The following is a 26,650-nucleotide window of genomic DNA, read 5'->3' on the forward strand; positions in this document are numbered from 1 at the left end:
CTCCACTTTTTAAATAAGGATTTAATGACTCTAAATATTAAACAAAAGAACTTGAATCTTTCAATCACTGTTCATTTCCACATTGGCTTGCCTGATGATCCTGGAATAAGAGAAGCCAATTTTCTGTGAACTCCACAGCTGCCTTTCCAGAGAGATCTTTCTTGAGCACCTCATCTGAAATTGTAATGCTTCCCACCTGCTTTCCGGCTTGACCCCTTCTGTTAGGACTCATCACAACCTAACATATGTTATGCATACCTGTTTATTGTGTCTCAGTCCTAGAAAAGAAACCCTGTGAGGAGTTTGTCAGTCTTGTTCCACGTTACCTCCCAAATGTCTTCAATGGTGCCTGGCACACTGTCAGTAAGAGCTCAAAAGATAGTGTTTAATGAATGAATTCACATTACTCTGCTGTTTTGTCAGTCGTTTGCAGCAACATGACAATCTCTGTAATTATTTTCAAAAAGTAAACATCTTTTTTTTTCAGACGGAGTCTCACTCTGTCACCCAGACTGGAGTGCAGTGACACGATCTTGGCTCACTGCAACCTCTGCCTCCTGGGTTCAAGCAATTATTGTGCCTCAACCTCCCAAGTAGCTGGAATTACAGGTGGGTGTCACCACGTCCAGCTAATTTTTGTATTTTTAGTAGAGATGGGGTTTTGCCATAATGATCAGGCTGGTCTCGAACTCCTGGCCTCAAGTGATCCACCTGCCTCCCAAAGTGTTGGGATTACAGGTGTGAGCCACCTTGCCAGGCAAAAAAATATATATAAATTTTTACTTAATAGACTACAACACATTTTTTTAAAGCTTAAAGATGTGATGCTGCAGTGCCAGGTTTTTTTGTTTGTTTGTTTACTTTTTAGTTTTTTTCTTCCATCTCAGGAAAATTGCATGCCCTCATTTCCTTTAAAGACTGATGTAGTCTCATCAAGACAGTTGTGGTGGCTGCCAGAAGGCTAAGAAACGTATGAATGGGAAGGTCATTTAGAGACATTCCCTGTTCCCTTCATTCCTGCTGTAGAGGCTGCACCTTTCAAATGGCCTTCTTCTTAGAAACAATCATTGTCCCAGGAAAATCAATGAAATTGCTTGACATCTTCCAAAAATGTATATTCCTTTGCACATGGAAACATTTTAAAAATAGAGTAATTGGCTTCTGACTTGTCACACTAAAGTGCTGCTAAAAATAAACACATATTTCTTCTTATCTTCCGTTACATAAATCTTTCCATTTAAAAATTCCATTAACTTAAATCCAGATAATAATCTTTTTCTTGCTAAGTTAAAGAAAAATTAAAAAAAAAAAAAAAAGAAAAAGCAAGTCAGTGAACCAATCATAAGATTTACTCCATAAAGGGACACAAAGATTTATCATTTGAAATCCATATGAGGGTAATTTTTCTTTCCTTTTCGTCTTCTTCTTCTTCTTCTTTTTTTTTTTTTGATGGCGTCTCGCTCTGTCACCCAGGCTATAGTGCAGTGGCATGATCTCGGCTCACTGCAGCCTCTGCCTCCTGGGTTCCAGCAATTCTCCTGCCTCAGCCTCCAGGTAGCTGGGATTACAGGCGTGCACCACCATGCCCAGCTAATTTTTGTATTGTTAGTAGAGACAGAGTTTCACCATGTTGGCCAGGCTGGTCTCTAACTCTTTACCTCAGGTCATTTGTCCGCCCTGGCCTCCCAAAGTGCTAGGATTACAGGCGTAAGCCACCGTGCCTGGCAATATTGAGAATAACTTTTCTACTAACTCTTGTTCTGCCATGTCTACAAAGGGTAATCGAATCACCTCCATCATTCTGGAGAGAACTGCCCTGTGGTTGATAAAGAAGCACTTCAATAAGATATGTGAAAGGATTTCTAATTATTTGTGAACATTATAATGCACATATTAAAGCTTATCACCTCACACAGTTTTGTAGGTGAGACAATAGATCAAAGCTCTAACTGGGACTATAGTATTAAAAATGTCTGTTTCCGAAAACCTGTCATGGTAACTTTCCTGATATTTGTGCTTGTCAAAACTTCTGGGGCACATTTAGAGACATCAAACCATTTTTAAAGTGCCGTTTTTCATTAAATTTAGCAAAGTAACTTCTTTTTTAAAAAGCGAGAAAATTCCCTGTTCTGTAATGTTACATTTATGTGTTTTTTTCTGCTTGTAAGCATTAAAATATAGTTGATCATTAATTGGAAGTAAGTTAGTATCCATTGTGTATCCTCCGGAGCTTGCTGTATCGGACACTTTAACACCAGCATCACTAGCGTTATATTTGCTACACATATCTAAATGTACGCTGTTGTTAATGTCCGTATTGCCAGCGGCTGTATAGGAACACAGCTTTCCTTCTAGGGAAAGTAGAGACATTAGGTGAAATTTTATACTTCCTAGTGCTAAAATGTGAAAATGATGCAGCCCAATAGGTTTCCCATCCTTTGCCTTCTTGTTCAAAAACCTTACAGCCAAATGTATTGCTTGAGTATGGTAATCTACTCAATTCAGATGTCTAGAGCAGTTATTCCAATTTTCTTCAGGAAACTTTGTTGTATTTATTTTTAAGTGATTTATATCATGCTGTACTTCAGTTTCTAGTCTGCTTCACATATTTTTTCAGAATCTCAATCAAATGTGAACAACGAAAATGAGTTTACAATGTCATTATGAATAAACATGTGCTTACCTTTAATTCCAACAATGAATAAAGTTTGGATTGCATTGGTTACAATAGCAGACAGAACATTCTGAATGCATTCCTACTGGGAATATATTTTTATTGAACTTCTTTCGCTGGCTAAACATTCAGAATATCTTTTCACCCCGAGCTCTTCATTACAGAGTTTTTGACCTTCAGGATTAGTTGTCCTAATGTTTTATAGCATGTGAATTACCTCGTATGTTTCCACTGAACCCCTAATTTTTGTAAACTCACCTATTTAAAAAATAACAACAGTGTACATGTATAATAACTTACTAAATGATAGAACAGCATAAACCTGCATCTTTGATAAGTTTAATAGTATTCCTGTTTTACTATGTCAATCTGCAACTCCGGATTGACACATTATGAAATCATCAGCATGAGGTTTTTATTTTCTTTCCCAGCCAAAATGGATTTCTTTGTAAACGGTATGATTTCCCATGAAGCCATGAATTTTGGAACTACTGAGCACCATCAGCAGTTCCTTACTCTGAGGATTAATGGGAAAATACTTGGAGTTTTCTAGCTCTGACTGAAGACTGGGTGAAATCAATTATTTAAGCACTATAAAGCAAGGGCTTGGGTCTCAGACAACGATTACAAAGCAGACTCACTTTAACACCCAGAACAACCATCTGGATCTTGTTGACTCCTTTACCATGGCAAAAGGGTGAATGAAATATAATTCCTGTCTGCTGATGACATGGAGATTCCTTCAAGCTAAAGGCAGCTGGAGCTCCCCTTTACACACACACACACACACACACACACACACACACACACACACACACATTCTCTTTCGTTGTACACATGTTAAATACAAAGAATTTCTATAGCTTTTATTAAAGCAATAAGAAAAGCAATTGATTTTTCTACTGTGTCTGCAGTGGTCTGGGTCTCAAACATTCAATTAGTGCAAAGTAATAAATGTCAGTGCTCTGAAAAGGAAAGTATCATGCTTCTTAGTGTGCTCTAGAAATAGTCAAATGTTATGGAAAAATTTATTGAAGACTTGTGACTTTTATAGAAATTCTGACTTTAAATGTTTAGAGGAGATGTGCTTTCTCATGCCTGCATGCTTAGCAGTTTACTACCCAGTCTTTCCCATTGTAGGTATGTGAATTGCTTCAAATAAATGGATGTCAGGTTGCTAAAAACTTCTGAAACAAAGAAAATCAATGCATGCTTTCTAGATGGTATTAGAGAAAATGGAAGGTGAGTAGGGAGGAAAGCTTAGAGGAAGAGGGAAGTTTTCATAAACAATCGTGTTTAGATCTCTTATGTGGAAGATTAGCAAAAGCTTAGTGGCTTTGAAATCTAATAATCACATAAAGCTCCCCTGAAAGCAGTTGCAGCTTTTGGTGCCAGGTTTTCCTGTATAGATCAACTTAAAGTGATATATCAAGATCAAGGTACATTTCAAAGAGAAATTCTTTAAAAACAAATCATGGTCACTGCTGATTAATCATTCAAAATCATAAATCTTGTGTGGCGAGTTAACAGTGACCAGACATAGTCACTGAACTGCAAATGTTTTTTCTTCCTCCTTGTACAGTAGGTAGTGATCACCATGAGGTTTTAAAATCAGCCCAGTCTCAGTGCATTGTCTTCTGTTGTCTATGGTTTAGACTAGAGTACTGAACTTCAAACTTTTATTCATTCACCCCTAAAGGAATTTCACAGAATGATGGATTACTTTACACATTTAGCTGATCATTTTAAAGGTAGAACATAAATTTAAATATTGTAACTTAAAAAAATTTCAGCATACTGTAAATGATTGCAGCTAAATTAAAACTGTTAACTTCATCTTCTGAAATGTTTCTTAGAGAATTTATAAACCTATGCATAAACCTATAGCAACTTGATATGCATCATCTATTTTAAAAATGTAAAATACATTTATTTTTGAATGTCTTCTATTGATAATCCTATCATACTTCTACGCAGTAAGAAAACATGTACATGCATATGTATAATTGAAATGTAGTATTTTTTGATTTCTTGTTATCACAAATCTGACAACTGTTCTTCTCTGAACTGAGTTTTTGTTATAACTAATTGGTATACCTTTGATAAAAACTACTTAAATACATTAAAATTCTTAAAACTAAGGAAACGTAAAAATAAAAATTTTAGTAGCACATCTCTTAATGAGATGGATGATGTTTAAGAAAACTAATTTATACACCTAAATATGACTCCTTGCTAGATTTAGACAGTGTTCAAATGATGTTCTTTTTCTTCCCTTAGATGTACATATTCAGAAACTTTGTTACATAATTAACCAGATAGGAATAGAACAAGTTTTCTTATTAGAATTTGGCATAATTATTTGAAGTTTTTCCTAGTTATTATTCCAAACTATGTAGATTATTAAAAATAATTCTGATAATCCATCACTACCAGTTAGGTTTTTCGATTTTGTGCAAAGCAAACAACTGGAAACTACCTGACTTACAAACAGATTCTTTGCCTATTGTTATTTATTTCCTTTCTCAACTCCAGCATAAATATCTTTATACCACTTTTTGGCTTCTCAGAAACTTTTTACCCTGCATTAATGTGCCAGTAACTTTGCGATGGGCACAGAACTATCTTGAAAGGGAAATGGAAATGAAGATCTTGTACCTCAATCGAAATTTTATTCTCAGAAGCATCAACTCAAGATAATATATGTGGGAGTTGAAGAACATGGACGTTGAAAATATGAAAGTTTGTCTTTATGTAGACTAGATGCATGGAAAGTCTTTCCACAGACTAGGTTTATGCATACAGCTCTTCTAAGACAGCTGATTAAGAGCATTTAACATACCATGAAGAATTTATCTTCTTTAATTTAGGTTCGGTAACTGTGTACTCATAATCAGAGTTTAGGTGGTTTTTATTTATTTCTCCGGTACACATAACCTCTTCTCAAGGAGGTTAAGAGGAACTCAGAAAATATCAACTGCTCCTGTCAAGATATTACGGTACAAGAAAACAGTACTATATCTCTAAAGAAGTCTCATAGTACCTGTCTACAGTCTGTCTTTCAGGATAGCATTATGTAAGAATTGTTTAAAAATAAATTTAATATTTAGAGAAATAAATAGTATTTATTGAAAGATTTGTTTATTCCAAGTATAAATGGAGGAAATATTGGAAAATATTTATCTTTAAATTTGCCAATAGCTTAAAATAAATTCTGCATGTGAAAAATCCAAGTAAATTAAACCCATTTACCTTTACTGTGGTGTTTGTTTTGACCATATCTCTGGTCAGTATTCATATTTCTAGATTAAATAGCACTGTAAACCTTTATTCTCACTCAGAAGTCTATTTATGTCTTTAAATTTTGGTTGCTAAACATTTTCCATCTCTTTGAAGTTTCTGTTGCTTGTTAGCAAAAACTTCCTAGCATACTCACATATTTATAATGAGAAGCATGTTATTTTTGTACTACGATTGGCTGTTTCTATTTCCATTTAAAATGTACTTTCTAGTGATGTTTAATGTTTTGTTTTCTTTTTTGTGTGTGTTTATTCTTTTGGCTGCCCATGAAAAAATTTTATTCTAAGAAACTGTGACAACAGCTTTTTTTTTTTTTTTAGTGTTATAATAAAAATCCATAATTTTATTACTAAAACTAATTAACAATTAACATACCTATGCATGTTATTCTCTCTATACATATAATATTATGTAGAATCCTTCTAATATCTGCATCAGGAAAATATAGAGAACTTGTACATTTTGCTCAAGATTATACTTCCAGATGGTGGTTGAGATAGGATTCAGATCCAATTGAAGTGAGACAATCAAGATTCTAGGCCAGGTGCAGTGGTGCACTCCTGTTATCCCAACACTTTGGGAGGCTGAGGCAGGTGGATCACTTGAGGTCAGCAGTTCAAGACCAGCCTGGCCAATGTGGTGAAACCTCATCTCTACTTAAAAATACAAAAATTAGCCAGGCGTGGTGGTGGGGGCCTCTAATCCCAGCTACTCGGGAGGCTGAGGCAGGAGAATCACCTGAACCCCAGAGGCGGAGGTTGCAGTGAGTTGAGCTTGTACCACTTCACTCCAGCCTGGGTGACAGAGCAAGACCCCATCTCAAAAAAAAAAAATGTTAACTCCAAAGATCTTCTCTTAATCATAAAACTGGAGTTAGAATTCTTATAGCTTTGGAGTTATTCTTCCATGTTTCTTAATTTATCCATGCTATGTCACTAGCCTTGTGACTTTATCTGCAGACTGATAGTATCAAATAATAAGAATACAATTTTCAGTACATCTAAAGCCATATCTTCACTAAAATAAAAATTATATATTTATTAGTTATATATTCTGATAGACTGGTAGCTGGAATGTTGTCTTGTTTTCTTTTTCTTGAGTCTTTAACTTCATACCAGATTAATAGTTGAATCTCTTTAAGATTATGAACTTCATTTTTTATTTTTTATTTCCCTCTCATGACTCAAGTCCTACCCCTGAACTCCTACTGGATTAAAAAGACTTGACAATTTTCAGATGTTGGGTTTTTTTTTTTTTTTTTTTAACTTTTTTTGACCAAATAGTGTCTGCTTCTAGGTACTCATTGCTGTATTTCAGGTACCATTGTAATATCCATTTCTTCACTTTTTCTTTATTATGACTCCCTATGTATTACTGGGATTGCATTCCAAGTGCGCAGCTTCCCATTAGCATTCATAGATTTCTCTTGCTTCTTAATATCTGCTTTACCCAGTTATCATATATTGTTTCTGCTTCTAGTAGTCAGGTAATATCTCATAATTTGTGAAAAGAACAGGGAGTAAAATAAATGCACAAAAGCTTTCAGTGTAGAATTGGCAGAATATAGAACTAGAGATGCTGAAAAACATATGTAAAAAGAAATAGAAATTCAAAGGCAGGTGGTATCTGGTCGGATATTACAATGTCTGTAATTTAACTTTAAAATATTTTAGCATAGCTAGCGTAGTGCTAGATTTTTCTTATTTAGGTTGAGTTAGAACTCAGTTGCTGAACTCTGAATTATAATATGAATCTAAACTCCAGGTGTTGTCAGCTAATGCTCTAATGAGAAAGCCCATGTTCCAGCCTCTACACATGATCTTGTCTCTAGCTTGATCAACACATCAGACTTTTCTAATCATGGTAAACATCAGAAAGGTTTTTCATCTGTGGCTACTGTAAATGACCACAATAGGTGTCAAAATGTTCTCTCAGTGGTGAAATTATAGGTATTCAACATATGTGAATGAGCTTAAGAATTTTCAACACATGCTCACTCTTTTGAGAACAGTGTATAAGAATCCACTAGGCTTACAGCCTTTATCATTAGACGGGATGACTTAGCTCAGTGGATTATAATCTGTGTGGTCTCAACCCATTTATGTTCTTAAAATTTATTAAAACCTCCAAAGAACTTATATTATGAAATTAAAAATAAGAAATCAATAAAATATTTATTAGGTAATTCTTAAATATTGATAAGAGACTTTTTACCTGTTAAACATAAACATTTATGAAAAATAATTTTATTCTTTAAAACCAAAAATATGGTAAGAGTGGCATTGTTTTATATTTTTGAAAAATCTCTTTAGTTTATGGACTAATAAAAGACATCCGGATTCTCCTGTGTTTCTGCCTTTAATCTGTTAAGATGTTGTTTTGGTTGAAGCATATGAAGAAAATCTGACCTCATATCTCATCTGACTTATGTCGCTGGGAAGAAAATGTGCTTTACTATCTTTGCAGATAATTTGGATGTTTTTTCTATTGATGTTGTATCACAATATAACAAGTGGCATTTTATTGAAGATTGGTTACAATGTGGAATCTAAAACTATATCCATGAACATTGTGTATTCTGTTCCATTAAAATCCACCAGTCTATCTTGGACTTTGAGTGGATCTTATATCCATGCATGATTTTGTAGCATCATGCATTGGTAATTAGGAAATGTTGGTCGACTGACTATCCACATATTACAAATGTTAACATATTTCATTATTGAATATAAAGAAAATAACAGTCATTAATATTTCCACTAATCTCATAAAAAATTTTAAATATTGGGATACTGTCAGTATGGTGAAGAAGACAAGATTTTCAAAATGCTAAATTTTTCTTGAAAGCTCAAATTTTATCACTGGCAGCAAATGCTGTCAGTTGCTATCTTTGAAGCAACAGGCTCACTTCGTTTTTGAGACTATGTCTGCCAAGTACCCAAGATTGAATAATCATACTTTGCCTTTCAGTTCTTTCAATTAAATATTCCCTGATTAAAACATCCAGTTTAGCTTTAGCTCAATTACACATGTGCTTTTCCTTGACACAACCATTGTACTTCAGTGTGAAGCATAAGGATTTTCTACAAACTTTCCACTTTTCACTTAGAATATTAAAAGACATGTACTCAAGGGTCTAGATTTAATAAAATTAATCAATTTCATTGTTTTCTCAAGGAAGTCCTAAAGGAGCTCTCCTGCCTCCTCCACCCCGTGAATGCTATGGAGTCAAGAACACAAGACTTCTAGCACAGTTCAATGCTGTCTTGATTTGTATTAAGGCTCCAACAGTTTTACTCACTGCTGCTTTTGCATCATCAACGTAAATGTTGAAACACTGAAAGAAAACAAATAGCATCTCAATATTATCACAGAATAGTTTTGACCTTACAGATTCCCCAAGAAATCCATAGGGATCACATTCTAACAATGCCTATCCTAGCTATAATTTTAAAATCTCATTGTGTTCAGCCAGCACCAGAGAAAATTCAGATTTGCAGTTGTTGGTATTAAGGTAAAAATAATCTTGCTTCTGGACTCTTGCTCTGGTTAAAGTGAAGGTTTCCTGCTTGGAGGTGCCTGAACCTCTAAGAAGACAGAGAGCTAGGCTTCACTGAGCGTACAGAAGTGTGAACAGCTAAAAATTGTTGGTGGCTGTCATTTCTACCAAAAACAGCCGAAAAGAATTTTGCCTGACAAATCTGAATAAAATTGGTTTATAAAACTCGTGAAATCACTCATGAAAAAGAAAGTGTTTGCCATCTGCACTCATTTACTTATAAGGTATAGATCCCAGTTTCTCATAGCAACAGAACCTACAACCTAGGGTTATCAAGAAGAATAAAAGAACTATGTCTTTTTATTCTTTTAAGCATGTAGAAACTGGTTATTTCGATGCTTGGCACATAATGAGCCCTCCCTAAGGCTGGGCACTACTTATATCATTATTGCCATCATCACTATTATTACATGTCACTTGGAAGGAATTTGAATTGGTCAATAGTATTTTTTGCCTGGCGTGAGAGCTATACAGAGAAAGGAAGAGGAATATTTTAGGAAGTCAAAAATAATTCAGTTAGCTTGTAACCCAGGAATGCCCAAAGGAGAATGGTAAGAAATGAAGGTGGAGAAATTGGCTAAAGAGTCCTTTGCAAGTTGGGATAAGGCTTTAGAATCCAGTTTTGCAGGTGTAGGTAATTGGGAGGCCATTAAAGGCTTTTGAATGATATGATTGGGGTCTGCTTTATCAGATTAACCTGGTAGCAAGATGCATCTTGCATTTCATAGAGGTAACTCAAGATAGATACAGCACCTGGACGCATGGAATATACCTTGCCATTTTGACACAATTGTCTATCAGATTTCAATGTTAAAAACATAGTGTGAGTCAAAATTTAGAAAGAGTAAGCCTCAAATTAAGGAATGTTGCCACTGAAAGATTAATGTGATTGAAAGCTCTTTGGGTCAGTTAGTTTTGAGCCAAAAAAAAAAAAAAAGAAAAAAAAAAAGAAAAAGAAAAGAAAAGAAAATATGGAAGGCAAACGTTGTCAAATTGTTTAAGTTTAGTGCCTACACAAGCTCTTCTCAGTACTGTTTTAATATCCTGGAAAAGCTACAATAGTTGGTCACAAAATTATCTTTTAGGCCAGATACATATGAGTTGGGCAGGGATTCCTTTGTTTATCATGGTGTCCGCATAGTTTTCTGATGTCGAAGAGAAAGGGTTGGATTACATAAAAACAGAATGTTAGATTTGATTTTCTTTTCCCTTTACTCATAGAAATTTAATTACTAGTAACTAACCCCATATTGCCTGTACCCAGGGAACACAATGTTAGTGAAATTTCAGTGCTTGGAGATAAAGATGTATTTAAGTCATGATATAAAAATAGCCATGTGGTTTTAGTCACTCTTTCTGGGTGAAAAAAGAAAGCGAAACAAAAGAATAATCCCCAAACTCACTAATTCGTCATTATGATCCTCTAGAATACCCCCTTTCTAGATAATAGTTCTCAGTGAGAAAGACAGGTGATAAGGTGGCACATTTATTTTTTTTCTAACCACAGGAGAATAGGCCACATAATTATATCAACCTGTTTGTCTTTCCCTAATATTTGTATTTAAACATAAATTTATGTTCATCATGTGTGGCTGAAAACACTGCTATTTTCCAGATCAAATATGGCTAACCTGATTAGAGTAGGCATGGAGAAGAAAAAGTACTCTAAATATGACTGAGTAATTAAGTTTGGTTTTCTAGTGTGGAACAAGAATGTACTTACCAGCGGGCTCCATGTATTGACATCACCCAGCTGTTTGAAGAATTTTCTTGATGAAAGCAAAAACCGAGGGAGAACAAGGAAAAACAGGTGGTGTGTCAACAGCAAAGTTTCAGTGTGACATCTGCAGGTGGCTCTGTGGATCCAAGGTCAGGGAAATTGACTTCAAAAGAGTCTTCCTTGGGATGCCAAGTCTTCAAAAACTAAATGAGAATGGAGAGAGTTAAAAGAGTCTTAAAAATGGAAAAAAGGGAAATAAAGCATATCAAGGCATTCATAAACTTTAGAAAGGATTTAATTCTGTTCAAATATGTCTATTTATCTACCATCTATCCAATACACATATTACTCTTCTTTTTGGTATGATATTAAAACTGCAGAGTACTGTATGTTTCATTATGTCCATAATAAAACACACACACACACACACACAAACACACACCTCAAAACGCCTATGAAACCTTTTGTCTTTTATTGCCATCTCACACCAAACCAGTAGGGTGTGCTCATAACTCAACATTTTACTTGTCACAGCCCCACCCTGACCCTGTGGTGTTTTTACTAATGGTAAACAAAAATAGCACATGTTGTAAGAGATAAAACGCCCAATCTGCATGTTGCTCTTGCATTTGGTTTCATGGCTCATTAAAATGACATATTATGATGTACTTTACTTGCTTTGGTTTCTCTGCTGAAATGTTGATCAATGTGTTCCTCAATGAAATGAAATGTTCGTCATTGTCTTCTCCTGGTGAGTAATCCCCCAATCACCAACATTTCTGTGTTGTCTCCTGAGTCTTTCTTTTGGACAGCTGGCATTATTCAGAATTGGTTATAGCAATCCTTCTCATAAATAACTACTTACACAGAATGATGAGAAACTAAATTATGCTGCTAAATCATGTCCATATTTCATTGCATAGTACTTAAATGAACAATGCAGAAGCCATCTAGTAACATATTCCATTGCTTTTTACTTTTAAGAAGCAGACCTCATTTCTCTTGCTGGAAAGTGAAAAAGTATAGTTTGGCAAAAACTGACTTGGAGTAGAACTAAGAGACAAAAATTAAGCATGAACACAAACAGTTCTTTCCAGGATAAAAATAGTCAGCAGAACATTGCATTGGCTTTCCCTTTTGACTTTGTAATTAGTGGATGTAAAACACACTTAGTGGCCTTCGTGGGCTGTACATGTAAAAACGTTGGCTGAAGGATGCAGACAAAATGGATAATATGAGCTCATCTGTCTCTAAACACTGTTTGGTTAATGACTGTGTAGACTACAATTGTTTAATTGTACCTGGAACAACTAAAAAATGACTAAGCTTAAAAATTTCAAAGCATATTCACATTTGGATTGGCCAATAGTATATTTGCCTATATTTCTATGCAAGGTCAAAGTTAATTATTCTACATTTAGGAGAGGATGTATCTAGATATTCTATGACATCCCACAGGTCTCATCTATGTAATGCTTCATTGGGAATATCTAATATGTCTTTTTAACAAGGTGAAAACAAAAGCACACAAAAGGAGGTTACACCAAATATGAGGATTTGCAATTATTAAGACCTTTATTTAAAGATGAATTTGCTGCAGTGTGAAAAATGCAAGTCATGATGTGCTATCCATGCTCTTCCTTTCACCTCCTTCCTTACAGTTGTCAGGTGGGAACCATGCTAGTGGTTCTGGCCAGTGGAGTGTTAGCAGAAATGACCTGTGTCAGGTCTGGGTTGGGATAGTTTAGGATCGGTGAGCCTCTTTTAATGCAGCCAGTCTTAAAGGCACATGTTCCGGATGGCTGGATATTACATACATTAGGGTCAACCAACACATATCAGTCTCTACTGAGTGAGAAATAAGCCTTGTGTCTGTTAAGCTTTGAGATTTTGGGGTTTGTCTGATAGCAAGCATCAAGAATCCTGATTAAAATATAATGTTACTAGTTTTTAAATAAGTATGTAAAATATATTTTTATATAATTGCTACAAATAAAAATGTTTAATTCAATTATTGCTTATTTATTTACAAATAGATAATGTATTAATAGAGTTCGTGATTTTAAAGCGGAATGGGCTATAGAGTGAAGAAGCCCTTTTCGATTTCTGAACCCTGATCACCGATTTCCAATCCGTAGGGACAATCAATAGTTTCTTATATCTATTTCCAGATATATTCCACATATATTACATTCTTTTTTGCACAAATGAAAGCATACTATATACTATTCTTTATTTTTCTTTTGGTTTACAAGAGGTCTTCATATATTAGGAGTATTGGCCTTTTGTCTATGATACGTATTGCAAATGATTCTTCTCACAATTTCATTTGCCTTATGACAAATGCTTTTCTAATGAATAACTATTTATTTTAGTTGAATTTATGTATCAAACTTGGAAGATCTGAGATGATATTTTAAAATGCTTACCTGCTTTCTTCTCTATCTTTTGTTCTTTTACTCCCTCACATTTAAAATCTTGATACACCTGAGGAGAGTTTCTAAATATGCATCCAACTTTAATCTTTTCCTAATAAATACATAGTTGTCTCAATTCTATTAAATACTTTGCTCACTGATTTGAAATGCAACCTTTATCACATCTACTTTTCCATAAGTTCTTGAAGGTACTTCTAGATTCATTAGTCCATTATATTGACGTGTCTCCCTATTTGTGTGCCAACATCAGTCTTCAGTTCATTCTAATAACTTCTACACTCATTGCTTCAGTGATATTTCTCTTGTCCAAAGAAGATGTTTAATACACTGTGGAAGTCCTGGCCATATGTGGCAGTTGAGGAAAATGGGATAAGAGCTATGAAACAAGTAGGAGGTAGTGTGGAAAGGTAAGCCTCTCAGAATCACTGTATTTTTATTTATTTTTTGAGACAGGGTCTCACTCTGTCACCTGGGCTGGAGTGCAGTAGTGCAATCTTGGCTCACTGCAACCTCTGCCTCCTGGGTCCAAGCAATTTTCCCACCTCAACCTCCCGAGTAGCTGAGATTACACGCGCCTGCCACCACGCCCGGCTAATTTTTGTATTTTTAGTAGACACAGGGTTTGACCACGTTGGCCAGGCTGGTTTCAAACTCCTAGCCTCAAGTGATCCACCTGCCTCGGCCTCCCAAAGTGCTGGGATTGCAGTCGTGAGCCACCGTGCCCGGCCAGAATCACTGTACTTTTAAATAGTAAGCCTGAATTATTATTTTTTCTTCTTTTTAGTACTTCGGGCTATGGAAGTGAGGTTACATAGAGCACTGGGAAGGTAAGCTCATGCGTGGGTACCTACATCTTTCTATATTTTCCCATTCCCAGTAATTTGAATCTGCTGATATCGTCAACTCTGTTAAGTTAGGGGTGGAAAATGTCTGATTACTTTTTCTTTTCTCATAATGACTCATTCCACACACCCCCAAACAAAATTAATAAAAAAGATTTCAGATACATTATAGTAATACATATTTTTAGTTGTTCAAAGTTCTTCTTGGAAACTGTCTGAATCAGGGTAAAAATATAGTCCTGCAGTTTATTTGATATAATTTACATCAATCATTCAATATTTTGGATATCTCAAGTATGACAAAGACTTTGAGAAAAGTAGATAATTTTAAATAAGAGCCTAAACAGGCTAGAAAATATTTTTAAAATAAGACCTAACTGCTAAAAAGGAAGCTCAAACAAAGAAATATCATTGTTTCTTTGTGACTTTCTGTGTGGTTTAGACAATTTTAAGAAAATTGCACTCAAGAGCTCAACTACAAAATTTTTGGCTTTAAAAATGAAGTTATTCTGAATCAGCTGGAAGTAGAGCTAGTAATCTTATTTTCCTTGTAAACAGGCCACTTACCATCAGTCTCTTACCTTGGACTTTGTCCTTGTTTTTGGCTGTTTGCTTTAATCTGACTGCAGTATGGCAGAATAAATTATTAGTGTATAAATGTTCACAGAATTTCTTCTTTCCTCAACCTACTAAAGAGGATATTACAATAATCATCCCTTTATTATTTGCTCCTCTTGAAGAATAAGCATATCAGTTGCCTGTTGTATATCAAACCATCTCAGATCTCAGGAACTTACCATAGTAAGAATTCATTTAGCTCATCAATCTATGGTCAGATATTTAGGCGAGGCTTGGTGGGGGTATTCTGATCTTGAGTGGTTTGATGTACAGGTCTGGTGTATACTGGCTGCCAGCTAGGTCAGCAGCCATATCTGAACTGCGAATCTCCCATCCTCCAGCAGGCTAGACTGGATGTACTCTTGTAGTGCCATCAAATAGCAAGAATGAGAACAAACTCAGTCGGTCAAACTATTTCCCAACCCTCTGCTTATGTCCCACTTTCCAAAATTTCAGTGACTAAAGCAAATAACATGGCCAAGCTTAGGGTGAGAGTAGCGGGGGCTATAAAGTTTCATGCCAAAGAGTATATTCACAGAGAGGAGTGAGGAACTGGGGTCGTTCATACATCAATTGAGAAATAACAATGTATTGAAGGAAGAGATGTTAATTAATAAATAATCATAATTAATAGTTGATGAAAAAATGATATAAGGAGTGGGAAAGAGAAGAAATGAAAGCATCATGAACTGGGAGTAGAGTACAATTTTTTTTTTTCTTTTTGGGTGGGGAGGGAGCATGCATGAGAAAGAAACCTGCCAGGAAAGTGGAATGGAAACAAAGGGTACTTTAATGGGTGTTTCTAAAGACTTTTTATTTGCAGTCACTTTAATGTCATCCAAGAGGTCATAAGAAGAAATTCCTCTTTAATCACTTCTGGCTCTTGAGCTGTAATTTGTATGTGTCACAGCTCCATGACTAAACTGCATTGATCTCTAGATCAGAAGTGGTTACTGCAGACACTGCAGCTTGCATGCTCACAGTCATATTCCTCTTTTACATTTTTAACAGATACATTATTTTGGTCCCAACGCAGTGTCATCTGGGAAGTCGAATGCCTGTTTGAATGTGCCAGTTGTTAAGTATTGTAAGCTCCAGACCCATCCTCTGTTCTTTTCTTTATGATTGTTATGGCTGGGATTCTGCAAACCATTCTTTTCCTTTGCCCACTGACTCCCTGTTAGGTTCTGCCAATAGGGAGCACCAAAGGCAGTGAAGAAGAGACAAGCACCTTCCTGATTGCTTGCTCTAATAATTCACTCTTCATCTCAGCATTTGGTTTGAGTAACAGCAGTTGGTACCAGTTTCCAATTTTTTCTGTATTTCAAGGAGTAGCTTCATCATGCCAGCTCAGAGGTATCAGTGCCAGATGGCTCAAGTTCCCTTTACAGAAGTCTGAGTTCCAGCTCTGTAGGACGATCCTTTGAACTGTTAAGGCACTAGCACCAGCAGTAATATTCTGTTTTAGGCTGGAACTGGTATCTGACCAAAAGCAATTTAATTAACCTCAAGGGGCCTTAGTTAAAGAGGTTCTAAGGTTGCTATCATTTCTAGTATTTTCTAGTGTTGTCTCAGTATATTTGTCTATGCGATGCACTCCCCTTTCACGCACAAAACTGATTGAAAAGTGAAAAATTTGAAGTGTTTAATTTAGGAATTATTTCCTGTGTCTATATTATTCTAGCCAGCTGATCTGATAGACTTCTTAGATTCATTAAATTATCAGGTTGCTAAGAAGAGGAACTCTTTAATAAAAAGTAAATATAAACGGTGGAACAGAACACATTTATTTGGAGTGAAGAGAGCTTGCCTATGTAAGAACATATTGGAAATTAAAGACAACACTTGTAATAGAAGAGAAATTTTAATGAACACTAAATTCACTTATTCCTCACAACTGTAAATAAGCCTTTTCTGTTTCTGATTCAAAAAGCTTCCAAGAGTTTAATTTTAACTTTATAACTTTCTAGATTTGTATTTCCCTAGTTAAGAGTAAATCCTTTCTGATTGTCTTCCTTTTTCTATAATCCTCTAACAAAATGTACTTATGGTTGCAAATATTTACAGTAATGTATCATGGTGGTATATATCCTGATTAAAGTGGCTACTGCTGAATTTGGTATTTATATTAAACCATGAATTGTTTTCCCGGCGCTATGGGTAGCCCCTTTCCCTAGCAATTAACATAAATTTCTTTTGAACAAAAGAGCTTATGGAAATGAAAAAGCGAAATTCATATTTGCTGGACTTTCTAGAATGGCATGGGGATGTGGAGGAGAAGGAATGTGACTTTGCCTTTCTTTTGACTTATTAATGATTCTGCATAGTCTATGTGCCTGGAGACTTTAATAGCAGACACATTTTTATAAGCAAAATAGCATGCTTTATATTGGCAATGCTATCATGCATCTCATGGGCTTTCAGCTGTATTTTTCATTAAAGAGTTTCCAATAGATTTTATTTAAAACTCAGGGATAGATTGCCATATCAGTTTTAAAATACTGAAAATTATTTGGAAAGAAAACAATATAATCATAATATAAACCACAGTTTAGTACTAGAAAGCCTTAAGTAGTAGTAGCTTATTGTTTTTTTCTTTGTGTTTTCTGAATATAATTTTTGAAGTAATATATTGAATCGCAAAATAGGTTTAATTAAAATTCTAGAATTTGCTTGTAGACATATAAGTATAGTGAGATCTACGAAATTTATATAAAATGTCCTAAATCTAAAAAATGATGTTGAATCATTAATAATCCTATATGACTTTTAATCATTAACTTTAGGAATGATAATACATTCATCGAAGCACTTACATTTAACAATCACAAAGAACTCCAAAAAATAATGAATACATTATAATACTCTTGGTCTGTTTCCCTTTCCGAGAAAATGTACCACCTCTCTATTCTTCTTCATATCAGTTAAGGGCTCCATCAATCATTCAGTTTATTTGCCTTGATCTTTGTGTCATACTTATTCTTTCTCTTGCTATAATGGTCCATACCCAATGTAATTTAAACTTTTAACTAAACTACTTCCAAATATATCTCAAAACTGGTGAGTTTTCCCTATCTTCCCATCTATTACTTCATATGTCACTTTGGGTTTGTCTGATGTTTCCTCACAGTGAGATTAAGGTTATGCATTTTGGGCAGAAATAGCACAGAAGTGAGAAGTGATTCTGTGCTCTTCCAAATGAGGCATTAGGTAGCATGGTGATTTGTTTGCCTTGTTTATTTTGTTACTGAATATTTAACTAAAATAATTTGATCAAAGAGGTTTCTTTCAGGTTTCTCGTTTGTAAATTTACTAATTCTTACTTGTAATTAATGCATATAGTGTGGGGAGGTACTTTGAGACTGTGTAAGTATTGATTTTCTCACTAAATTTTTACTTGCTGCTTTTAGTGTTCATTGACACACATTGGCTGAATGAAGTATTCCTGTGATTATTGGCAAATATGATTATCTGGTTTCATCATGACTTCTGTATTTATTAGTTGACATTCTGTTCTAATAGGAAGCTTTCTTATCTCACTCACTTAAAAATTAATTAATGATTTCATTGGTTCATTAGTTAATAAAGTATGTGCAAAATAATTTCTATTTTATTCATTGGGTTGTGTTCTGTTATTTTGATGTTAAAATGGCATAAGGGTATTGGAGAAAAGGAATGTGATGTCTTTCTTTTGGCATATTAATATTATCAGTTGTTTACACACTTGGAAACTTAATAGCAAATATATTTATAATCTAAATAACTGATACATTCATTTAAAAGGCTAGAGGATAAGGAATTTCACAAGATGATTTGAATACATAAGATTCATATAGAAGTTTTGGAACTAAAAATTACAGTAACTAATATTAAAATTTAAATGAATTGTGTTAAAAGCAAATTAGCCAAAAAATAGAAATAACTAGTTAATTAGAAAACATGTCCATAGGAAATATTTAGAATGAAGAATAAGAAAAAGTAATAATTAAAGTTTGTGTTTAAAAAGAAAATGCAGAGCTGAAGGGAAAAGTAATGAGCTGGAAGATACCTTAAAAGCAAAGATATAAACTGAAGGCCAAATAGACAGAAGCGCAATTCAGAAAATAGCATGAGAGAAATGTGGGTGGGATATGGTGAAAAGTTTGCCTATCTGTATACCTATGTAGGCATATTAATATATCTCTCTCTATGTGACTGGCATGTAGGAGAGAGGAGAACAAGATGTACTTCAGACCTAAGCACGGTAAGTACAGAGAACATTAGACCAAGGCCTAGTCAAGACAATGAAACCCAGAAACATACAGAGCCTGTTAAAATAATACAGAGGAAAAGACAATATTATCTTCAAAGGAGCAGCAACATTGGCAGCTTACCTTTCAACAAAATGATTAAATCTAGAAGATGATCAAATGCTATATTTAATTGGCTGAAATGAGACAAAAATGGCACTGCAGAATTTTACTCTCAGCAAAATATTCTTCAAAATTAAAAGTGAACATTAATTCATACCAGATACATAATGGAATATTATTCAGCCTTTAAAAAGAACGAGATCTTGTCATTTGCCACAACATGGATGGAACTGGAGGACATTATGTTAAGTGAAATAAGCCAGGCACAGAAAAACAAATGCTGCATGTTTTCACTCATAAGTGGTGGCTAAAACAAATTGAATTCAGAGAGAGTAGAATGGTAGTTACCAGAGACTGAGAAGGGTAGTGATAAAGAGGGGATGATTAATAGGTACAAATACACAGTTAGATAGAAATAATGTGGTGTAGTGTTTGGCAGCACAACGGGGTGACTATAGTTAATCTATTCTATATTTCAAAATAACTAAAAGAGTGGAATTGAAATATTCTTAACACCAAGAAACAATAAGTGCTTGAGGTAATGAATACCCCAATTACCTTGATTTGATCATTGCACATTATATGCTTGTATCAAAATATCGCATGTACTCCGGAAATATGTACAACTAATATGTATCCATAACAATTAAAAATTTTAAAAAGAATTTTAAGGAATCACATCTGCTAAATTTCAAAATAATACTAGGATATCTTCCTCTGTTTTTACTGTTTGTGTTACCCATCCAGCCCTCAAAAGAGGTAAAATTATCATATTTTCAGTGAGATGATACTTTTTTGCTAGCAGATATTCACTAAAAGAAATGCTAAAGAAAAATTTCAGGCAGAAAGAAAACAATTGTAAATAAAAATTTAGATGAATTACAAAAACAAATGAAGAAAAGAATGAATATAAGGGAGTAACTATACATTGATATTCTTTATTAAGCATAAATACTAACGCTATGTGACACTTATTATGCGCAGGATTAAAGCACATGGCAAAGTAGCACAGGTTAGAGAGAGGGTAATTGCAGACAAAGTATTACAGAGCCTGTTAGGGACTACATCACGTCTCCTTCTCTTCCCCTACAAATACATATGTTGAGGCCCTAAACCTAAATGTAGCAGAATTTGGAGACAGCCTTTTAAGGATGAGGCATGTAAGTGAGGTCATAAAGGTCTTACAGGAATGGTGTCCTTTTAAGAAAAGGAAGATACACCAGAACTGTCTCTTTACAGGCACAGAAGAAAGGTCATCTGCAACCAGAGGAGACAGACATCAACAGACTCTGACTGTACTGGCCATTGATCTTGCCTTCCAGTGCCCCACACGTGAGAAAATGCATTTCTTCCATTTAAGCCACTTCCTAGGTGGTATTCTTTTATGACAGCCCAAGCAGGCTAAAACAGAGTCCTTGCGTTATCTAGGAATGGGAAAAAGTATTAATTAAAGTAGATATTAATAGATTAATGGTATACAGTGTAGCAGGCTAACAATGAAAATAAATAAATAAGAATGTAATAACAGGTAAATATTGGGTAAAAATTGATATTAAAGCCTGATTACTCTCAAAGAAGACAAGCCAGTGTAAAAACAGATCAAAGAATAGATGAAGTAACTTGAAAAATACTGAGATAATGTATTTAAATACAAATATATCACAATTTACATTGAAAACAATTGAATATGTCAACTAAAGACAACTACTGTTAATGACATTTTCTATCTTCTTAGGAAGGACACAGGAAAGTTAACACTAGTGTTATAGGAGAAGATACATCATAGAAACACTAATAGCAGTTAGAAAACTTTTTTTTTTGTAATGGCCCAGATTGTAAATATTTTCAGCTTTGTGGTACACATATGGTCTTTGTTGCATGTTATTTTTGTGTGTTTTGTTATATCCCTTTAAGAATGTAGAAAACATTCCTAGCTTACAGGATGTACAAAATCAGGCTGTGTACCAGCCCATCTGCTATGGACTCAATGTTTGTGTCCCCACAAAATTCATATGTGGAAATATAATCCTTATTATGATGGTATTCAAAAATAGGGCCTTTGGAAGGTAATTAGGTCATAAGGGTGGGACCCTCATGAATAGGATTGGTGCTCATAGAAGAAGAAGCAAGAAAGCTGGCTTATACTCTTTCTGCCATGTGAGAGTACAGCAAGAAGCTGACAGTCTGCACCCAGAAGAGAACCCTTATCAGAATCTGACCATGAACTTGGACCAGATGCCAGAAATGTGAGAACAAACTTCGGTTGTTTATAAGCTACACAGGCTATGGTATTTTGTTATGGCAGTCTGAACTAAGACACCATGCATTACTGATTCCTGATCTATAGACAAATTAGTGTAGCTATGTTAACAAATAAACAATATAGGCCCCAAGACACAAAGTATTACTGAATGCAATGGGAAACATTTTATAACAATATAGGTTAACTTAAAAAGAAGATATAGCAGTCTTAAGACTGACTATATGTAACTATTAGTATTGCCTCAAGATATATAAAGGAAAAATGGACCGAACTAAGGAAAAATGGAAAATTCTACATCTTAGACAAATATTCATAGCAGCTGTTAGAACACAGAACAAAAATCAATAGAGATATAGAAGACATAAACAGAATGTCTAACACACTTGATCTAAAACACATTTATAAAACACTGATTCCAGCAATTTCATTTCAAAAAGATTATGTCAATGGAATTATACAATATATAACCTCTGGGATTGAATTTTTTCATTCAGACTACTTCCCTAGATATTCATCTGAATTTCTGCCTGTGTTAATAATTTGTTCCTTTTTAATATGTAATTTTCAGTTACTTATATGTTTATTTTTATTGTGATAAAGAATACATAACATGAAATCTACCCTCCTAGCAAATTTTTAAGTATATAGCACATATTAACTCTAAGTACATTGTTGTACAGCAGCTCTCCAGAACTTTCTCATCTTGTGTGACTCAAACTCTATACCCATTGAACAACCACTCCTCGTTTCACACTGAAAACCATTTTATTTCCCGCCTCTCATTTTGACCATTATAGACACCTCATCTAAGTAAAATCATGCAATATGTGTCCTTTTGTGACTGATTTATTTCACTTAGTCCTCAAGGTTTATCCCTGTTGTCACATTTGTGTTTTCTTCTTTTATGGCTGAGTCATCTTCCATTGTATACATACACCACATTTGCTTTATCCATTCACCAATCAACGGATATTTAGGTTGTTTCCACCATTAGGTTACTGTAAATAGTGCTGGAAAGAACATGGGCGTGAAACACTGAAACGCTAGACAGAGGCTCCTCCTCTCTTTCCCTCCCGAGGGAGAGGCTGCCCAGCTATATGGACCTCTAGTTGCTGCACCTCCTGTCCTCTGGAACAGTAGCAAGCCACAAGCCACCCAGCTCTCTTGTGTTCTCAGTGCTCTCCAGAAACCCAGAGCAAGCTGATCCCCAGCAGGGGAAGAAAGAAGGGAAGAAAGAAACCAGTCTCTTGGGCAGACCCAGGAAAAGTCCAGACTTTGCATACATGTTTCATTCTTCTCTTTTCCTCCCAGGGAGAAACCAGGAACTAAGAGTTTTCTCCTGATCACGACATGCTGAGCTGGGAGGAGGGTGTGTTAGGAGACAGTGTGGAGAGTGAGTGCGGGGAGTTTTCCTACTGCCTTTCATGTGGCTGCTTTCATGCTCCCCCGGGGTGCAGCTGCCTCGTAACTGTTCTCTGGATTTCTCAAAAAGGGAATTGGTCTATGTATTGTTGTTGATTCAGTGCCTTCTTGGTGGAAGGAGACTCCGAGCCTTTCTGCCATCTTTCTGATAACAACCCCAATTTTACCTGACTTTTACCCTAAAATGTTAGTCTGCCATGATTTTAGGGATGCTGTCAAAAAAAGCCTGAGAATCCTAAAGCAGAGACAATAAACTCTATTACCCACAGTAAAGCAAGCTGCACAAGCATCAGCTCCCCAAGCAGCAATTCCTAGAGGATGTCTTGAAGAGGGCCAGGTAGTGCTTGTACATTGGCTGAATTGTGTTACAAAAGAAGATGGATGAGCTTGGAAAACGAGAGTTGTTCACACTAGATACTAAGAATGCCTACTTGCTTTTCTAGATGGAAAGAGTCTTCCAAGACTTTCAGAAAACATGCCTTTTGTTCTGGAGGGAGACAGCGTCTCTATCTTCCAAAGCTATTTGCTTCACAAACATCCTTGAGAATATAGTCCGGAAATAAAAGGAGTCAATACTTCTGTTCTCAAGATGTGAAGAAACATGAGAGGCCCATGGAGAATCATCATCCAATAGTACTAGCCAAAATAGCAAATTGTAACACAATACAAAGGTGTGAAAATATTTAGAGAGTGTTATCTGGCCATAGAAGAAATAATCTAGAAATCAGTAACAACAGTACACGTAGATAATCCTGAAAATGTTTGGAAACTAAAATGTGCTTTTCTAAATTAGATATATGTCAAGGAGAAATCACAATATTAATTAAAATAACTTATTTTCATTTAGTTAAAATATTAAAAGTTGTGGAATGCAACTGCAGAAGGAAATTATAGCATTACATACCTATATTAAAAATAGTAATTGCTAACAGTTACTTCAGTTTTATTCTACAGGTCCAGCAGAAACCATGGCAAATTAAAGCCAAAAACCCTAAGATAATAGAAATGATAAGAAACAGAAACCAATAACAATCAGAAGTAAATAGCAAAACCCAATAAACCAAAATATTATTATTTGAAATGATTCATAAAATCGAAGAACTCCCTAGTGATATAAATTATGAAAAAGGAAACTCAAGTTACCAACATAAAGAATGCAAAGGTGATATCATTGTAGACCCACAGACTTTAAAAGATAATAAACAAATGTCTTTAAGTTTAAATTAAAACAATCTTGGAAAATACAACTTTCAAAAATAGACCTAAGACCAAACTGAAAACCTCAATAGTCCTTTATGGCCATCAGAAAAATGCAAATCAAAACCGCAATGAGATACCATCTCACACCAGTTAGAATGGCGATCATTAAAAAGTCAGGAAACAACAGGTGCTGGAGAGGATGTGGAGAAATAGGAACACTTTTACACTGTTGGTGGGATTGTAAACTAGTTCAACCATTATGGAAAACAGTATGGCGATTCCTCAAGGATCTAGAACTAGATGTACCATATGACCCAGCTGTCCCATTACTGGGTATATACCCAAAGGATTATAAATCGTGCTGCTATAAAGACACATGCACACGTATGTTTATTGCGGCACTATTCACCATAGCAAAGACTTGGAATCAACCCAAATGTCCATCAGTGACAGACTGGATTAAGAAAATATGGCACATATACACCATGGAATACTATGCAGCCATAAAAAAGGATGAGTTTGTGTCCTTTGTAGGGACATGGATGCAGCTGGAAACCATCATTCTTAGCAAACTATCACAAGAACAGAAAACCAAACACTGCATTTGGTTTTCTCACTCATAGGTGGGAACTGAACAATGAGATCACTTGGACTCGGGAAGGGGAACATCACACACTGGGGCCTATCATGGGGAGGGGGGAGGGGGGAGGGATTGCATTGGGAGTTATACCTGATGTAAATGACGAGTTGATGGGTGCTGACGAGTTGATGGGTGCAGCACAGCAACATGGCACAAGTATACATATGTAACAAACCTGCAATGTTATGCACATGTACCCTAGAACTTAAAGTATAATAATAATAATAAATAAATAAATAAATAGCCGGGCGCGGTGGCTCAAGCCTGTAATCCCAGCACTTTGGGAGGCCGAGATGGGCAGATCACGAGGTCAGGAGATCGAGAGACGATCCCGGCTAACACGGTGAAACCCCGTCTCTACTAAAAAATACAAAAAAATAGCCGGGCGAGGTGGCGGGCGCCTGTAGTCCCAGCTACTCGGGAGGCTGAGGCAGGAGAATGGTGTAAACCCGGGAGGCGGAGCTTGCAGTGAGCTGAGATCCGGCCACTGCACTCCAGCCTGGGTGACAGAGCAAGACTCCGTCTCAAAAAAAATAAATAAATAAAAATAAAAATAAAAATAAAATAAATAAATAAATAAATAGAAATGGAATTCACAATTAAGACCTTTCTACAATGCAGTACCACATAGCAACGAAAGAAAATAAACTACTGCTACACACAACAGGGATGAATCTCATAGACATAATGATGGGAAAGAAAATGAAGCTAAATATGTAAGAGTACAAAATGCATAGCATCGTTTATATAAAGTTCAAAAACAAGCAACACTAATCTCTAGTGATAAAATTAAATATGGTGGTTACTTTTGTGTATGTGGTAATGATTACATGGGGGCCTAAGAAAGGCTTCTGGAGAGCAGACAATGTTCTGTAGTTTGGCCTTTATCTTGGGTATGTGTGTGATAATTAGGCAAAAATTAATCAAATTCTACCTTTAGGATTTGCATTCTTTCCTGTATATATGCTATAGCTCAATAAGCATTAAAGTCAAAATACAAACTGCCAAAAAAGTATAGAGAGGAAATGGCCTGATTTCTGAAAGTTAATGGCTAAGATTGCCAAAATGTTGTTCTCCCTTCCTCTTTCTGTACTTTTTATATCAACACTGCATTAACATTTTGGAGAAGATTATAAAATAGATAACCATTACTAAACTCCATTTGTGAGATTGGATTATGTCAGTAAAGAATTAAAACCCTAGTTTATTTTTAGTATTTAGGCCATCTAAATTCACTAGATGACTTCAAGGAAGGAAAAAAAAAATCAGGGTTTATGAGGAGTCTCAGCAGGGAGTGTTTATATTAGATACTTAGCACTGTAGGATGCTGTGAGTTGGAAAACATAGGCAGATCCAATTAACAGATTCTGCACTGTGGCAACTGAATGACATTACACGTTGGACAGCTTTATGTGTGAATGTGAGAACATATTCTTAAGAAATGTTGTAACCTTATCCCATATAACTTCATAAGAATTTCTCTATAGGCTTGAGATTTTCAATAAAAATAGAGATATGTTGGCTTCTCGTTTGTGGAATTTTCTAATAAAATTTATTGAGAATCATTATTTAAGGGAATAACACTGATTTGTTCTTATCAGATTTGAAGAATGAGAAAGAGC

At 35.2% G+C, this 26,650-nt stretch overlaps 1 long non-coding RNA gene across 2 annotated transcripts in view; it reads left to right on the top strand.

The window, feature by feature from the left end:
* Positions 1-11,898: 11,898 nt before the first annotated feature.
* LOC105488619 (uncharacterized) overlaps positions 11,899-26,650 on the top strand; it is a 57,029-nt gene continuing 42,277 nt past the window's right edge. The window contains exon 1 of one of the 2 annotated variants that reach the window (XR_011620502.1): positions 11,899-12,004. This is a non-coding gene — a long non-coding RNA (uncharacterized lncRNA). Of the gene's footprint in view, positions 12,005-20,732; positions 20,836-26,650 lie in introns of those variants that run through there. The other variant, XR_011620501.1, reaches the window with a different exon arrangement.

Source organism: Macaca nemestrina, chromosome 3 (assembly GCF_043159975.1).
Source record: "Macaca nemestrina isolate mMacNem1 chromosome 3, mMacNem.hap1, whole genome shotgun sequence".
In the NCBI taxonomy this organism is placed as follows: Eukaryota; Metazoa; Chordata; class Mammalia; order Primates; family Cercopithecidae; genus Macaca; species Macaca nemestrina.